Source organism: Bubalus bubalis, chromosome 3, assembly GCF_019923935.1.
Source record: "Bubalus bubalis isolate 160015118507 breed Murrah chromosome 3, NDDB_SH_1, whole genome shotgun sequence".
NCBI classification, from domain to species: domain Eukaryota; kingdom Metazoa; phylum Chordata; class Mammalia; order Artiodactyla; family Bovidae; genus Bubalus; species Bubalus bubalis.
The window spans coordinates 13,639,088-13,653,045 of NC_059159.1; the positions used below are offsets into that span (position 1 = coordinate 13,639,088).

A 13,958-nucleotide genomic window follows, 5' to 3' on the forward strand; every position below is an offset into this window, starting at 1 on the left:
AACTGTTCATCTTGTGAAACTGACACTGTGTACCTATAAACAATAACTCTCCATCCACCTCTCCCCAGCCCATGGCAACCACCTTTCTTCTTTCTGTTTATGTGCTCACTACTCCAGGGATTTGGTCAGCATTTTTTTTTTTCTTTCCTTTAAAGCATTGGTTATATTACTTTGTCATTAAACTCACATATCATTTCCTGAAACAAACTCAATAAAACTTGAATTAACGGAAGCTAACTGGAATTTTTTTTGGAATTCTGCTTTCTAAGGAGGAAAGGAGGAAAATGACAAGATGGACCTGTGTCCATATTTGGGGTGGCATTAATGACTTGATTAGTGACCTATACCTTTGCATCGACATCTGAAGGGCTTGACAGTTTTAATTCAGGAGTCCTCCTATACTGTAACTTAACAGAGAAATCACATTTTTTGTTTGAAATACTTGCTATGGAAGAAAAAAGTACCGGCATATTCTAGAAGTATTTGCAACAGAGTTGGCACTGACAAGTATTCTATTAAAATAGAAGATAGAATAGTTGACTAATAATAATGCTTTATTCCTATACCAGGTGGAAACAGACCTGAATTGGACACTTTTTCTAAATAAAGAAGTATAGTTAAAATGTTAGCTTCTTTTTAAAAAAAGATGATGTTTAATTCAGGAGAAAAAAAAATTGTCATTATGACAGCTTATCAGTAAGTTACCTTTATAACATTTTCATTGTTGTTGATCCATTTAGTGATGTCAAAATCACTAGCCAACAACCTGGATTTCATTCGATTTTATAAGATTATGGTCCTGCTACTCTCAAGGAGCAGTTGGTGTGTTGGACTGTCCAAGAAAGGAGTGGGACGTTGGAACTTCCCTGGTGGTCCTGTGGTTAGGACTCCGTATTTCCGCTGCAGTGGGTGAAGGTTCAAGCCCTGGTCAGGGAACTACAATCCTCCATGCCATGAGGTGTGACCAAAACTTTTTTTCAAAAAAATAAAGTAATGGTGGGTATAAAAATTTTGGTCTTCAGTCTGAGAATTTTGCAGTGTGCCTGGGACACCTTACAGATGTCTGTTTAATCTCTAATGCACTGAAAACCCAGAAAATAACTCTTGTTAAAGTAGTAATTAGCAGTTTAACCAAATAAGAAAAAACATGATAGATGCTTGAGAAAACAAGACTTGTAATGACCTGCTTATGTGGACAGGTAGTTCCGGGAACAGGGGTTATCACTGAAGTCTAGAGTTTGTACTTGAGCCCCCTGGGCATGTCTTCTGAAACGTGTTAAGTGCCCTATGGTGTGTAACCTTGTGACTTGTGCTACATCAGGAACATTTTGCTGAGCTTACCCTGGTCTAAAATAATGATGATGATGATGCTGGAGCTGAAAAGACAAAGCCATTCATGTCACCTAACATTTATCATCATTCCCGACTATTTCAGCCTCCATAAAAGTGACATGGGGGATAAAAGTGGTGTTCTCAATACCTGAAAAGTGCTGTGAAAATAGACCGTACTTTTGCTCAACACGTTTAAAGATATGAAATAGAGTTATTTAATCCCCCCAAGTGCAAAGAGTTTGGTAACTAGAATTGTATTTAGTCAATGGGGTACAGAGTGTACTGTGTACGCTGGAGACCCAAATCTTGGACTATTGAAGGTTATGATGAATACCTTTTTTTGATGTTAAGTTTTTCCTGCTCTTAAAAAGGCATCGTGCCCAAAATGAAAAACCTTTAGATTCAGGATTCAATAGTTCACCTCTTTTGGACTGCGTCTGATGGAAACTTGGATGCAGCTAAGTGTAATTATGTTTTTCAGCAGTATGACTTATGGTACTGCGGAGATGGGTGTTTCCTAGAGATTTCTTGCCAAGATTGGCTGAAAAGGAGTTTGGTTGTTGTTTTCTTAAAAAATAGTAATTAGGCTATTAGTTGTCCAAATGGAATAATCCCCCTTAAGCCTTTTCAAGAAACACACTTCCAAAAGGGTCAAGTATATTTAAAAACCAGCCGTTATTTACATAGTGTTCAGCCTTCTGCCTAAGCTCTTTTAATCAGCTTTTTTTTTTTTTTTTTTTTTTTTAATGTTGGTTATGTCTGTCAGAAACCGTCTTATATTTTAAAGGGATTCAGGTACATGCGTGCTAAGTTGCTTCAGTCATGTCCAGCTCTTTTCAATCCTATGGACTGTAGCCCGCCAGGCTCCCCTGTCCATGGGATTCTCCAGGCAAGAATACTGGAGTGGGTTGCCGTGCCCTCCTCCAGGGGATCTTCCTGACCCAGGGATCAAACCTGCATCTCTTACATCTCCTGCATTGGCAGGCAGGTTCTTTGCCGCTAGCACCACCTGGGAAGCCCCCAAAGGGGTTCAGGAATGGTTCTTATGTCAAAAGCAGCCAGATCCCTAGCTTCACAGAAGTTCATCCCAGAGTCATCTATTTTTCATCTGCAGAACGGCGACATCCAGTGTCGTCCGGGCCTCTGGACAGTCTCTTCTGTGGATCTGGAGAAGGCACGGCCCATGCACCTTGCAGGCATCTTTCTTTGAGAATGCTTAAGAGCAAAGGAAAAAAAGAGTTAGGAGTGGTGGCCAGGGCTAATGGATTGTGGTTCCAGGATGGAAGCCAGGCCAGTGTTTTGATCACTGGGTTCAGCGTCCACCTTGGGTGTCTCTCAGATCTCCAGGCTGGGGTAGAACCTGTTCACCCTGATGGAGATGCACTTTGCTGCCACCCTGAGCCCCATGACGCACCTTTTGGGTGTGTCTCGTCTTCAAACTGGAAGATCAGCTTTCTCTCCCTGTGGTTGGGTCTTTCCTAAAGGCAGCCCAGCCACACCTTACAAAGTTCATGTTTTAAGTCCTGGTAATTGTGCCGCCTCTCACAATGGGTAACATTGCTAAAATGAGGCATCACTTTCAAACGTGATTTTTCTTTCATTTTCTGCTACCCTTCGCTTTGCATTTATCTCCTGGAGCCAGAGTCCTTCTGTTGCCCTAAGTTGGGGTTTCTGGCTTAGGGTGTTGTGGTATGGCATGGAGTTAGAAGGACTAGTTGAGGCTTTGCTGTTTGATTGTCATGAATTGATTTAAGAAGACTGGATTTTTTTTGTGCCTCAGTTTCCTCAATTCTCAATACCCCTCTTTTAAAATTTTTTCGTTCTCATATGATTTTAAAGGTTACAGTTCTTTATGATTATTACAAAGTATTGGTTATATACCCCGTTGTACAGTATGTCCTTAAGCCTAACTCTTACCCCCTAGTTTGTACCTCCCTCTTCCCCACTGCTATGTTGCCCCTCCCCACTGGTAACCACTAGTTTGTTCTCTGTATCTGTGAGTCTGCTTCTTTTTTTGTTCACCAGTTTGTTGTATTTTATAGATTCCACACGTGAGCAATATCATGCAGTATTTGTCTTTCTCTGACTTATTTCACTTAGCATAATGCCCCCCAAGTCCATCTACATTGCTGCAGATGGCACGATTTTGTTCTTTTTTAGGGCTCAATAGTATTCCCATACTCGTCTTTTTGCCTCCACGAGGGTCTGATCACATGAAATATAAGCCCATCTGGCAAATGTAAGAGACAATAATCATTGTCCCTGTGCGGGTGCTATCTGAACACCTGGTGATCATTCATTCCCTGAGCTGTGCATGAAATGACATGGTCTCATTACCTTTAAATACCTTTATTTTAGAAATCCATCTAGTACAATATTCACTTTTGGAGTCTGTACTTTCCAAATAGCCCGTGGGAAAGAATCCTGAGGTGTCCAGGGGGACCCAAGTTTGTCCTGTGGAAACGTTATGTCATAGTAACAAATGCTTAAGGATTAGTTTATTTCCAGCCCTGCAGAGGCTATAAATTGCTTCCTAAATTTTTATTCTCCAACATCGTGATGTTTGTGTTGCTATGGTGGTGTGTCTCTTGCTTGGGTGTCAAGATTGTCATTGGAAATAGATGGGCCAAAATAACAGCTTAACAGGTGGCTGCGCTTTGTGATGTTGTTTGTAAAACTATTTTATGAAGTCCAATGAGAGTAAATCACACAACCGTGCCCTTTACCGTATTTTGTATTTTAGAACATTCTTTTTTTTTTTTTTTTGTCGTAACACATTCTTCCTCTTTCCGTTTTATGTATAACCTTTCCCCTTTATCAAGCAGCACCAAGCTGATTTCCTGTAGTAACACAAGGCAAGATTTCAGCTCATTTTATTTAGCCGTGGCTGTCCCTTCCTTATTTTGTGTAATTGGAACCCTCCTAAAAATAATCCTTCTTTTTTTAAATCTGATTCTTTTTATAGCTGATGTGCTCTTTATTTAAATAAACCTCTGTTTAATATGCGATTGATATATATATATGTGTTAATACATACACACACACACACACACACATATATACACATATATTTGTATACACAGACTTCCTCCCCAATCCTTTGGACTTCCTCTGTTACTGACCTTTCAAAAATACTGAACACGGTACTCTAGAGCAAGGGTCAGTAAACTTTTTCTGTAAGAGGCCAGATAGAAATATTTTAGAGTTTCAGGCTATAAGGTTGCAACAATTAAACTCTGACCCTGCAACATGAAAGCAGGCAGAGATAGTACGTAAATGGGTATGGCTGTGTTCTGGTAAAATTTTATTTATGGACCCTGAAATCTGAATTTCATGTAATTTTCACATGTCATGAAATATTTTTCTCTTGCTTTTTTTCACCCCATGCATAGCTCATGGGTCATATAAAAACAGTGTTGGGTGTCTTCCCTAGTGGTCCAGTGGTTAAGACCCTGTGCTCCCAATGCAAGGGGCCCCAGGTTCAGTCCCTGGTTGGGGAAGTAGATCCCACATGCCACAGGTGAAAAAAAAAAATAGATCCCACATGCTGCAGCCAAGACCCAGTGCAGCTAAATAAATAAATAATAAATATTAAACAACACCAACAGGTGTGGGCTGGCTTGGGCTCAAGATATTGGAGGAGCAGTGTTGAAAATATGGAAAGTAGTCACTTCATCACCTTGTGCTCTGTTGATGCTTGAGTATTAGCATCGTCAGTTTTGGAAGCGGCATCAGTTTTGACCGACAAGGTGATCGGTTCATCCTGGTCTTACCCACGTGACCTCCTGGCAAAGCTGTCTCTGCATCCAGATTTTTGTTTGAAATCTACAAAAACAAGCAGCCTGATAGCAACAACAACCATTATCGTAGGACTTTGAAATGTAAATGTGATGAACAGCATCTGCTGATTTCAAGTTTGACAAAATGTTTTTGGTTCATGCTTCTGTTATTTACTGTGTTAGCTAGTTCTCTTAACTTAGTGCCAGATGTGATAAGCATGGCTTTCTGTCTTGATCCAACAGCACAGCGATTTTTCAGTCACATCCAAATCCTAAAATATAGGTCATCACTACTTACCTTGGTTGAAGAAACCAGTAAGCACTTGGGTATAGAGATGAAGCCTTCAATTATATTAATAAGATTAAGAATGGATTATTCGCTACTTCCTCATTAGTTTTAATTTTTTTAAATAAGGTTCTAATGAGATATTTTCTGAAACAGTTTAACCACGATTATAATTTACCATGCAGAGGAGAAAATTTAGTAAATGGTGAAGCCTATTTTTTTTTTTTTTTTTTTTTAGTGTACAAACGTTTAATTAAAATCATATATCTGGGACTTCCCTGGTAGTCCAGTGGCTAAAACTCTGGGCTCCCAATGCAGGGGGCCCAGGTTCGATCCCTGGTCAGGGAACTAGATCCCACATGCCTCAACTAAGACAGTGCAACCAAATAAATAAATATATATATAAAAAAAATAATAAAATCATATATCTGTCTATGGGGACATTTACTTAGCAAGGCTTTGCTTTTTCACAGGAGAAAGGAAAACAGAGAGGACCAACATTTATGGAACTTTCTAGTATGCCAGGACCACTGTGTTTATTACCACATTTCATCTTTGCAGTCATCCTTCAAAGCATTAGTCGCTCGGTCATGTCCGGCTCTTTTTACCTCATGGACTGCAGCCCGCCAGGCTCCTCTGTCCATGGAATTCTCCAGGGAAGAATACTGGAGTGGGTTGCCATTTCCTTCTCCAAGATCCTTCAAAGTGGATCCTTTTATCTACATTTTATAGATGTTGAAACTGAGGCTCACTGGATTTGCCAAAGTCACCCAGAGAATCAGTGGTGGAGCTGGCTTCTGATGCACAGCACTTTGGCTACAAATTTCCATTTGCTTTCCACAGCCAAAGAGAGGTTGCCCCTCATTCTTTATCAAGTTATTTGTGTTAATTTAGATAGTTGATCCTAAAAGGGATATATGTTCCTGAATTTGTTACTGGAATGATATATTTCTGGAGTATATATCTGTAGAAACTATGATATAAAATAAAAATATTCACCTCCTTAGTGGAAAGAGTATGTTCAAGTTGTAACTACTTGCATTCGCTGATCTTAGGTAAAACTGGAAACTAGATTCAATTTTTGATAACCTTACAGTGATATAAATCTTGAGGGAAGCCTTAATTTTTTTTAGAAAGCTTCTGTGTTTATCTAGACTGTACCTTGTAAAAAAGGCATTTCAAGATGTCATTATATGAATATTCAGAAACTAATAGAATCTAGATAAAAATATGTGATAATCTATAGATATCATTTACGTTGGGGCTTAAAAATACATTACTTCAAGTGAAAAACAAGTCTTGGAAACAAGTTCTTTACAATTACATTTGCTCTTAATTCCTTAGCCTGAGTCCTTAAAAGCAGATTTATAAAAGGGAGATGAAACAACTTCTCAGGATAAAAATTTGAAACTCTAAAAGTATTGATATTTTAATTGTATGAAATTGATTCTATAATTATAGCTGGTGCTGGGAATGACAAAACCCTTGCTGAAGTTTTTCCATGAGAAAGCTGGTTTTTTGGCTCCCTGGAGCTGGTGGCTTTAGATTATAAGCTCTTTGGAGGATGGTGATTGTCATGCCTCTTTCTAAAAAACTCTCCCTCTTTTTCTTTTTTTTTAATGGTGTTTTGCACACTGTGGTTTCTTAGTTAAGGTTGACTATGAATTTATGGTCATTTAAATTCAAATCACAAGTCTGTTCTCTATGTCTGTATCTCCATTGTGTGTTCTTAGTTGCTCAGTCATGTCCGACTCTGTGCGACCCCATGGACGTAGTCCACCAGGCTCCTCTGTCCATGGGGATTCTCCAGGCAAGAATACTGGAGGGGGTTGCCATGCACCTCCTCCAGGGGATCTTCCCAACCCAGTGATAGAACCCAGGTCTTCCACACTGCAGGCGGATTCTTTACCATCTGAGCCACTGGGGAAGCATCTTCATTGCTGCCCTGCAAATAGGCTCATCAGTATGACCCTTCTAGATTCCATATATATGTGTTAATAGGATATTTGCTTTTCTGTTTCTTACTTCACTCTGTATAATAGGCTCTGGAATCATCCACCTCGTTAGAACTGATTCAAATGTGTTCCTTTTTATGGCTGAGTAATATTCCAGTGGATGTATGTACCACAGCTTCTTTATCCATTCATCTGCTGATGGTGGGATGAATTGGGAGAGTAGCATTTAAACATATACTTTACCATACGTAAAATGGATAACCAGTGGGAATTTGTTGTATGATGCAGGGAGCTCAAATCCGGTGCTCTGTGACAACCTAGAGGGATGGGATGGACTGGGAGCGGGGAAGGAGGTTCAAGAGAGAGGGGACGTGTGTATACCTATGGCCGATTCATGTTGTTGTATGGCAGAAGCCAACACAATATTGTAAAGCAATTATCCACCAGTTAAAAAATAAAATAAATTCAGATCCAATTTTTGTGTTGATTGTGGTCTGAAAAACAGGAAAAGGGTATATTAATTGCTCTTTTAAATGTTTTGTTTTTTATTGAATAGTTATGAAGCAATACAGCCATCCACTCATTTGCCCAGTTTAATAAGTAGAATGATAACAAGTTCATTTAGCCCCCTGTATGCCCCCAGCTGATCCCAGGCTCTCTATATACGTGGCATCCCAGAGGAGGTAGTCTTTAACAGCTTGCTGGGGCTTTTCTCTATTAACTTTTTGTCTTGAAATACAATTGATATAACATAGACTTCACTCTTACAGTAAGTGTACAGATCAGCAGTTTTAGTGTATTCACAAAATTGTGTAGCATCACCACTCTTATTCCAGAACATTTCTACCACTCAAAAAGCAACCCTGTACCCACTGGTAATCACTCCCCAGCCCTTGGCAACCACTGATCTACTTTCTATCTTTACAGATGTGCATGTTTCAGACATTTCATATAGATGGAATCATGCAATACATGGCTCTCTGTGTCAGCGTCTTTGCCTTAGCATGGCGTTTTCATGATTCCTTCATGTCATGTGAGTCAGTACTTCATTCTTTTTTGTAGCTGAATATTACTCTATTGTAGGGATATATCACATTTTGTTTTTACAGTTATCAGTTGATGGGCCTTTGGATTGTTTCCACGGTTTCAGTTCTGCGGGATAGATACACCTCGAGGTGAAATGCTGGGTCTTATGGAAAGTCTGTTTAACTTACTGAGGAACCAGAGTCTTTTCCACAGTTGATGCACTGTTGGAGGCAGTGTCAGACTTTATTTTTCTGGGCTCCAAAATCACTGCAGATGGTGACTGCAGCCATGAAATTAAAAGACGCTTACTCCTTGGAAGGAAAGTTATGTCCAACCTAGACAGCATATTCAAAAGCAGAGACATTACTTGGCCAACAAAGGTCTGTCTAGTCAAGGCTATGGTTTTTCCTGTGGTCATGTATGGATGTGAGAGTTGGACTGTGAAGAAGGCTGAGTGCTGAAGAATTGATGCTTTTGAACTGTGGTGTTGGAGAAGACTCTTGAGAGTCCCTTGGACTGCAAGGAGATCCAACCAGTCCATTCTGAAGGAGATCAGCCCTGGGATTTCTTTGGAAGGAATGATGCTGAAGCTGAAACTCCAGTCCTTTGGCCACCTCATGCGAAGAGTTGACTCATTGGAAAAGACTCTGATGCTGGGAGGGATTGGGGGCAGGAGGAGAAGGGGACGGCAGAGGATGAGATGGCTGGATGGCATCACTGACTCGATGGACGTGAGTCTGAGTGAACTCCGGCAGTTGGTGATGGACAGGGAGGCCTGGCGTGCTGCGATTCATGGGGTCTCAAAGAGTCGGACACGACTGAGCGACTAAACTGAACTGAACTTATATTCCCACCAGTGGTGTATGAGTGTTCTAGATTCTCTGAATCCTAGCCAACACTTGTTACTTTCTTTTTTAAAAAATAATTTTAAAAAATATTTATGTATTTGGCTGTGTGGGGTCTTGCTTGCTGCATGTGGGAACTTTAGTTGTGGTGCTCCGGCTCGGTAGTTGCACCATAGAGGCTTAGCTGCTCCATGGAAATAGGATCTTATTTCCTCAAACGGCGATGGAACCCATGTCCCCTGCATTGCAAGGCGAATTCTTAACCACTGGACCACTAGGGAAGGTCCTACTTTCTGTCTTTTTTATTCTAGCCATCCTTAGTGTGTGTGCAGTCGGAGCTCAGCTTGGTTTTGATTTGCATTTCCTTAATGACGAGTACGGAGAAGGCAATGGCACCCCACTCCAGTACTCTTGCCTGTAAAATCCCATGGATGGAGGAGCCTGGTAGGCTGTAGTCCATGGGGGTCGCTAGGAGTCAGACACAACTGAGCGACTTCACTTTCACTTTCGTGCACTGGAGAAGGAAATGGCAACCCACTCCAGTGTTCTTGCCTGGAGAATCCCAGGGACGGAGGAGCCTGGTGGGCTGCCGTCTTTGGGGTGGCACAGAGTCGGACACGACTGAAGTGACTCAGCAGCAGCAGCAGCAGCTGCAATAACAAGTAATCTGTCTAGTCAAGGCTATGGTTTTTCCAGTGGTCATGTATGGATGTGAGAGTTGGACTGTGAAGAAAGCTGAGCGCTGAAGAATTGATGCTTTTGAACTGTGGTGTTGGAGAAGACTCTTGAGAGTCCCTTGGACTGCAAGGAGATCCAACCAGTCCATTCTGAAGGAAATCAGTCCTGGGTGCTCATTGGAAGGACTGATGCTGAAACTGAAACTCCAACACTTTGGCCACCTCGTGCAAAGAGTTGACTAATTGGAAAAGACTTTGATGCTGGGAGGGATTGGGGGCAGGAGGCGAAGGGGACGACAGAGGATGAGATGGCTGGATGGCATCACCAACTCAATGGACATGAGTTTGAGTGAACTCCAGGAGTTGGTGATGGACAGGGAGGCCTGGCGTGCTATGATTCATGGGGTCGCAAAGAGTCGGACACGACTGAGCGACTGAACTGAACTGAATGACGAGTAATACTGGACATCTTTTCTTGGGCCTATTGGCTATTTGCGAATCTTTGGAGAAATTTCTATTCGGGTTACATTGTCCTTTTATTGTTGGGTTCTAAGAGTTCTTTCTGTATTCTGGATGTTAGACCCTTATCAGGTAACATGATTTGCAAAAATATTCTCACATTCTGTGGGTTGCTTTTTCACTTTCTTGATAATGTCCTTTGAAGTGCAACAGTTTTAAATTTTTATTAAGTTCAAGGTATCTATTTTCTCTTTGATTTCTTGTGCTTTTGGTGTAATATTTAAGAAATCATTCCCTAATCCAACGTCACGAAGATTTATACTTATGTTTTCTTCTAAGAGTTTTATCATTTAAGCTCTTACATTCAGGTCTTTGGTCCATTTTGAGTGGATTTTGAATATGAAGTGAAGTGAAAGTGTTAGTCACTCAGTTGTGTCCCACTCTTTGTGAATCCATGGACGTAGCCCACCAGGCTCCTCTGTCCATGGAATTCTCCAGGCAAGAATACTGGAGAGGGTAGTCATTCTCTTCTCCAGGGGGTTTTCCTGACTCATGGGTCAAACCTGGGTCTCCTGCATTGCGGGCAGACTCTTTACCGTCTGAGCCAGATTTTTGAATGTGATATAGAGTAGTGATCTAAATTCATCCTTTTGCATGTGGATACCCATTTTGTCCCAGCATCATTTTTTAAAAGCCTACAGCACGAGTATTCCCAGGTGGTCTCCCATCCAAGTACTTCCCAGGCCTGATCCTGCTTCACTTCCAAGATCAGATGAGATTGGGTGTATTCAGGGTGGTATGGCCATAGACTCAGCATCATTTTTGAAAAGACTATTTTCCCCCTTATATTGCAGAACTCAATCTATTTTACTCAACATTTTGATCCTGAGATTGAAACACATGGCCCTGATTCGTTCATTTTTATGGCTGTATGCTGCTGCTGCTGCTGTTTACTCGCTAAATTGTGTCTGACTCTACGACCCTATGGACCGTAGCCTGCCAGGCTCCTCTGCGCATGGGATTCTCCAGGCAAGAATACTGGAGTGGTTTGCCATTTCCATCTCCCAGGGATCTTCCTGACCCAAGGATCAAACCCATGTCACCTGCACTGGCAGGTGGATTCTTTACCACTGAGTCACCTGGGAAGCTAAGCCCTTACGGCTGTCTGCTGCTGCTGCTGCTAAATCGCTTCAGTCGTGTCCGACTCTGTGCGACCCCATAAACGGCAGCCCACCAGGCTCTGCCGTCCTGGGATTCTCCAGGCAAGAACACTGGAGTGGGTTGCCATTTCCTTCTCCAGTGCATGAAAGTGAAAAGTGAAAGTGAAGTCACTGAGTCGTGTCCAACTCTTAGCGACCCCATGGACTGCAGCCTACCAGGCTCCTCCATCCATGGGATTTTCCAGGCAAGAGTACTGGAGTGGGGTGCCATTGCCTTCTCCTTATGGCTGTATAGTATCCTTCATATGAATCTGCCGTAATGTATTTAATTCATTCTTCTATCCATGCACAGTGGGTTGTTTCCAGAGTTTTGCTTTTCTGAACGCTATGGCTGGTAACATACTTGAGCATGTGTTTTTCTTCCCACGTGTGAGAGTCTTTCTGGGGAATATGCTTAGGAGTGTAGAGTTATGCACATGTTTCCCCAAAGTAATTGTAATATTTATGTTCCTATGAGCAATGTAGAAGAGTTTACATTTGGGAAAATTCAGTTTTTAAATATTCTATTTGTTTAGTGTCTCTTTGAAAAGTCATTACCTAAAGGAAAGAAGTAGTAAAATTTGCAAGTGGAATGTGCCTCTTAGGCTTCTGATATTTTATTAGCAAGAATTGTTCTAAACAAGCAAAAGGCCAAGAGCTGGAGAACTGAGTATCCAATTAGTATCTCTATAAATTTGTAAATATTAGTGTGAGGCTTAAACAGATCTTTATCTGGTTGAGATAATGAAGCTTTTGCTAGTAGTAAATAAGGGTGTGTGTTTGTTCATTAAAGCAACATCACACTAACCTATTATTACTCTCTTATGTAGGGTCTGGAGCGACTGCAGTGTAGCAGTTGTGGCAGAATCAGGGCACCAAGAGTAGAGGAGGGAGGCTTCCCTATCTTGGAGCCTGCATATTAGTGCAGAATAGCTATGCTAAGACCAAACTGTGTCCATGGTGATGAGAAACTTACCCTGTCTCATCCTATAGCGTTATGCGAAAGTTGACTGACAAAGTTGAGTAGGTGGTACCTAGAACCTTGAAGGAGATGAAAGTGTTCTCTGCTTGTGATTACAGGGAGTTACACCTGCAAAACACAACAGGCTCTATACTGGACCACCAGTGTGGTCCAGGTAGACGGGTGTCAACAGGGATGGCCATGTAGAAGGTGAAGAAGAAAGGCTTTTGGAAGGCAGACAGATGGGAGATGCAGGCAGCTGACCTGGCAGCATCAGAGAAACATGTGGGAAAGTGCTCCAAGTCAGAGTGGGACTCAGGGAGAGGATGTCAGTTACAAAGCAGGAGTGAGGGAAGAGGAGATTGGTAAGATGCCCCAACACTAGGGGCACTCGAGTAGCTCATCAGACCTTGTATTCCAGAAACTGAAACTCTAATACAAGGAGGCAACTTGATCTCAGGAAGAAGTTGATGTTATGCCTAGTGTCATAGACTGAATGATTATGTCCCTCCCAAATTTGTATGTTGAAACCTAATCCCTAATGTGATGGTATTTAGAAATGGGGTTTATGAGAGGTGATTAGGTCGTGAGGGTAGATTTGTGTCATGAATGGGATTAGCATGCTTATAAAAGAGACCCCCAGGGACTTCCCTGTTGATCCAGTGGCTCAGACTCCAAGCTCTCAATGCAGGGGGCCTGGATTCAATCCCTGTTCAGGGAACTAGATCCCACATGCTACAACTAAGACCCGGCACAGCCAAATAAATAAACCCAGACCACCTTTGAAGGTTGTCCCACTACTTTGAATAATAAATCCAACTCCCTAGCACATATCCTTGTAGGATGGACTCTCAACTCAACTTTACAGCCCTATGTTGTCTTCTGCATTCAGACATTCCTTGGCTGCCACACCAGGCTGTGTATATAGGCTGCCCCAGCCCTTGTCAGTTGCCCTGCAATTGAGAGCAGAGGTCTGCAAACTACACTCAGTTTTTTTTATCAATAAAGTTTTATGGGAACACAGTCTCATTGCTTCCCTAGCACACTGTCTATAGCCACTTTCTTACTACAATGGCAGAGTATGATAGTCATGACAGCGTCTGCATGCTAAAATATTTGCTATCTTGCTCTTTAAGTTTATCACTCCCTGGCCTGGAGTTAGAAACAGGCAGAAAACCACAGAAAAGAAACACAAATGGCCAGGAATAATGACATGGTCACGAGGAATGCTGTGCCATAAAGAACCGCAGGAATGCCCTGCCATAAAGAACCGCAGGGGAACCTCTTTCTGTAGGGTGCTCCCCGTGCATCTTCATGTACAGCTGAATTGAAATTCTCATTGTTTTCTAGTTCTCCTCTATGTGTTTCTGACTCCCAGTCTTTGCCTGGCCTCCCCATCTACTATGCTCTTTTGTTGCTATCCACTGGTATCAAGATTT

General features: G+C 41.7%; 1 protein-coding gene and 1 pseudogene across 3 annotated transcripts in view; one reads left to right on the forward strand and one right to left on the reverse strand.

The window, feature by feature from the left end:
* PITPNC1 (phosphatidylinositol transfer protein cytoplasmic 1) overlaps positions 1-13,958 on the forward strand; it is a 266,256-nt gene that overhangs the window by 14,662 nt on the left and 237,636 nt on the right. The gene's annotated exons all lie outside the window — the stretch shown is intronic.
* LOC112584111 lies at positions 11,052-11,169 on the reverse strand (annotated as a pseudogene).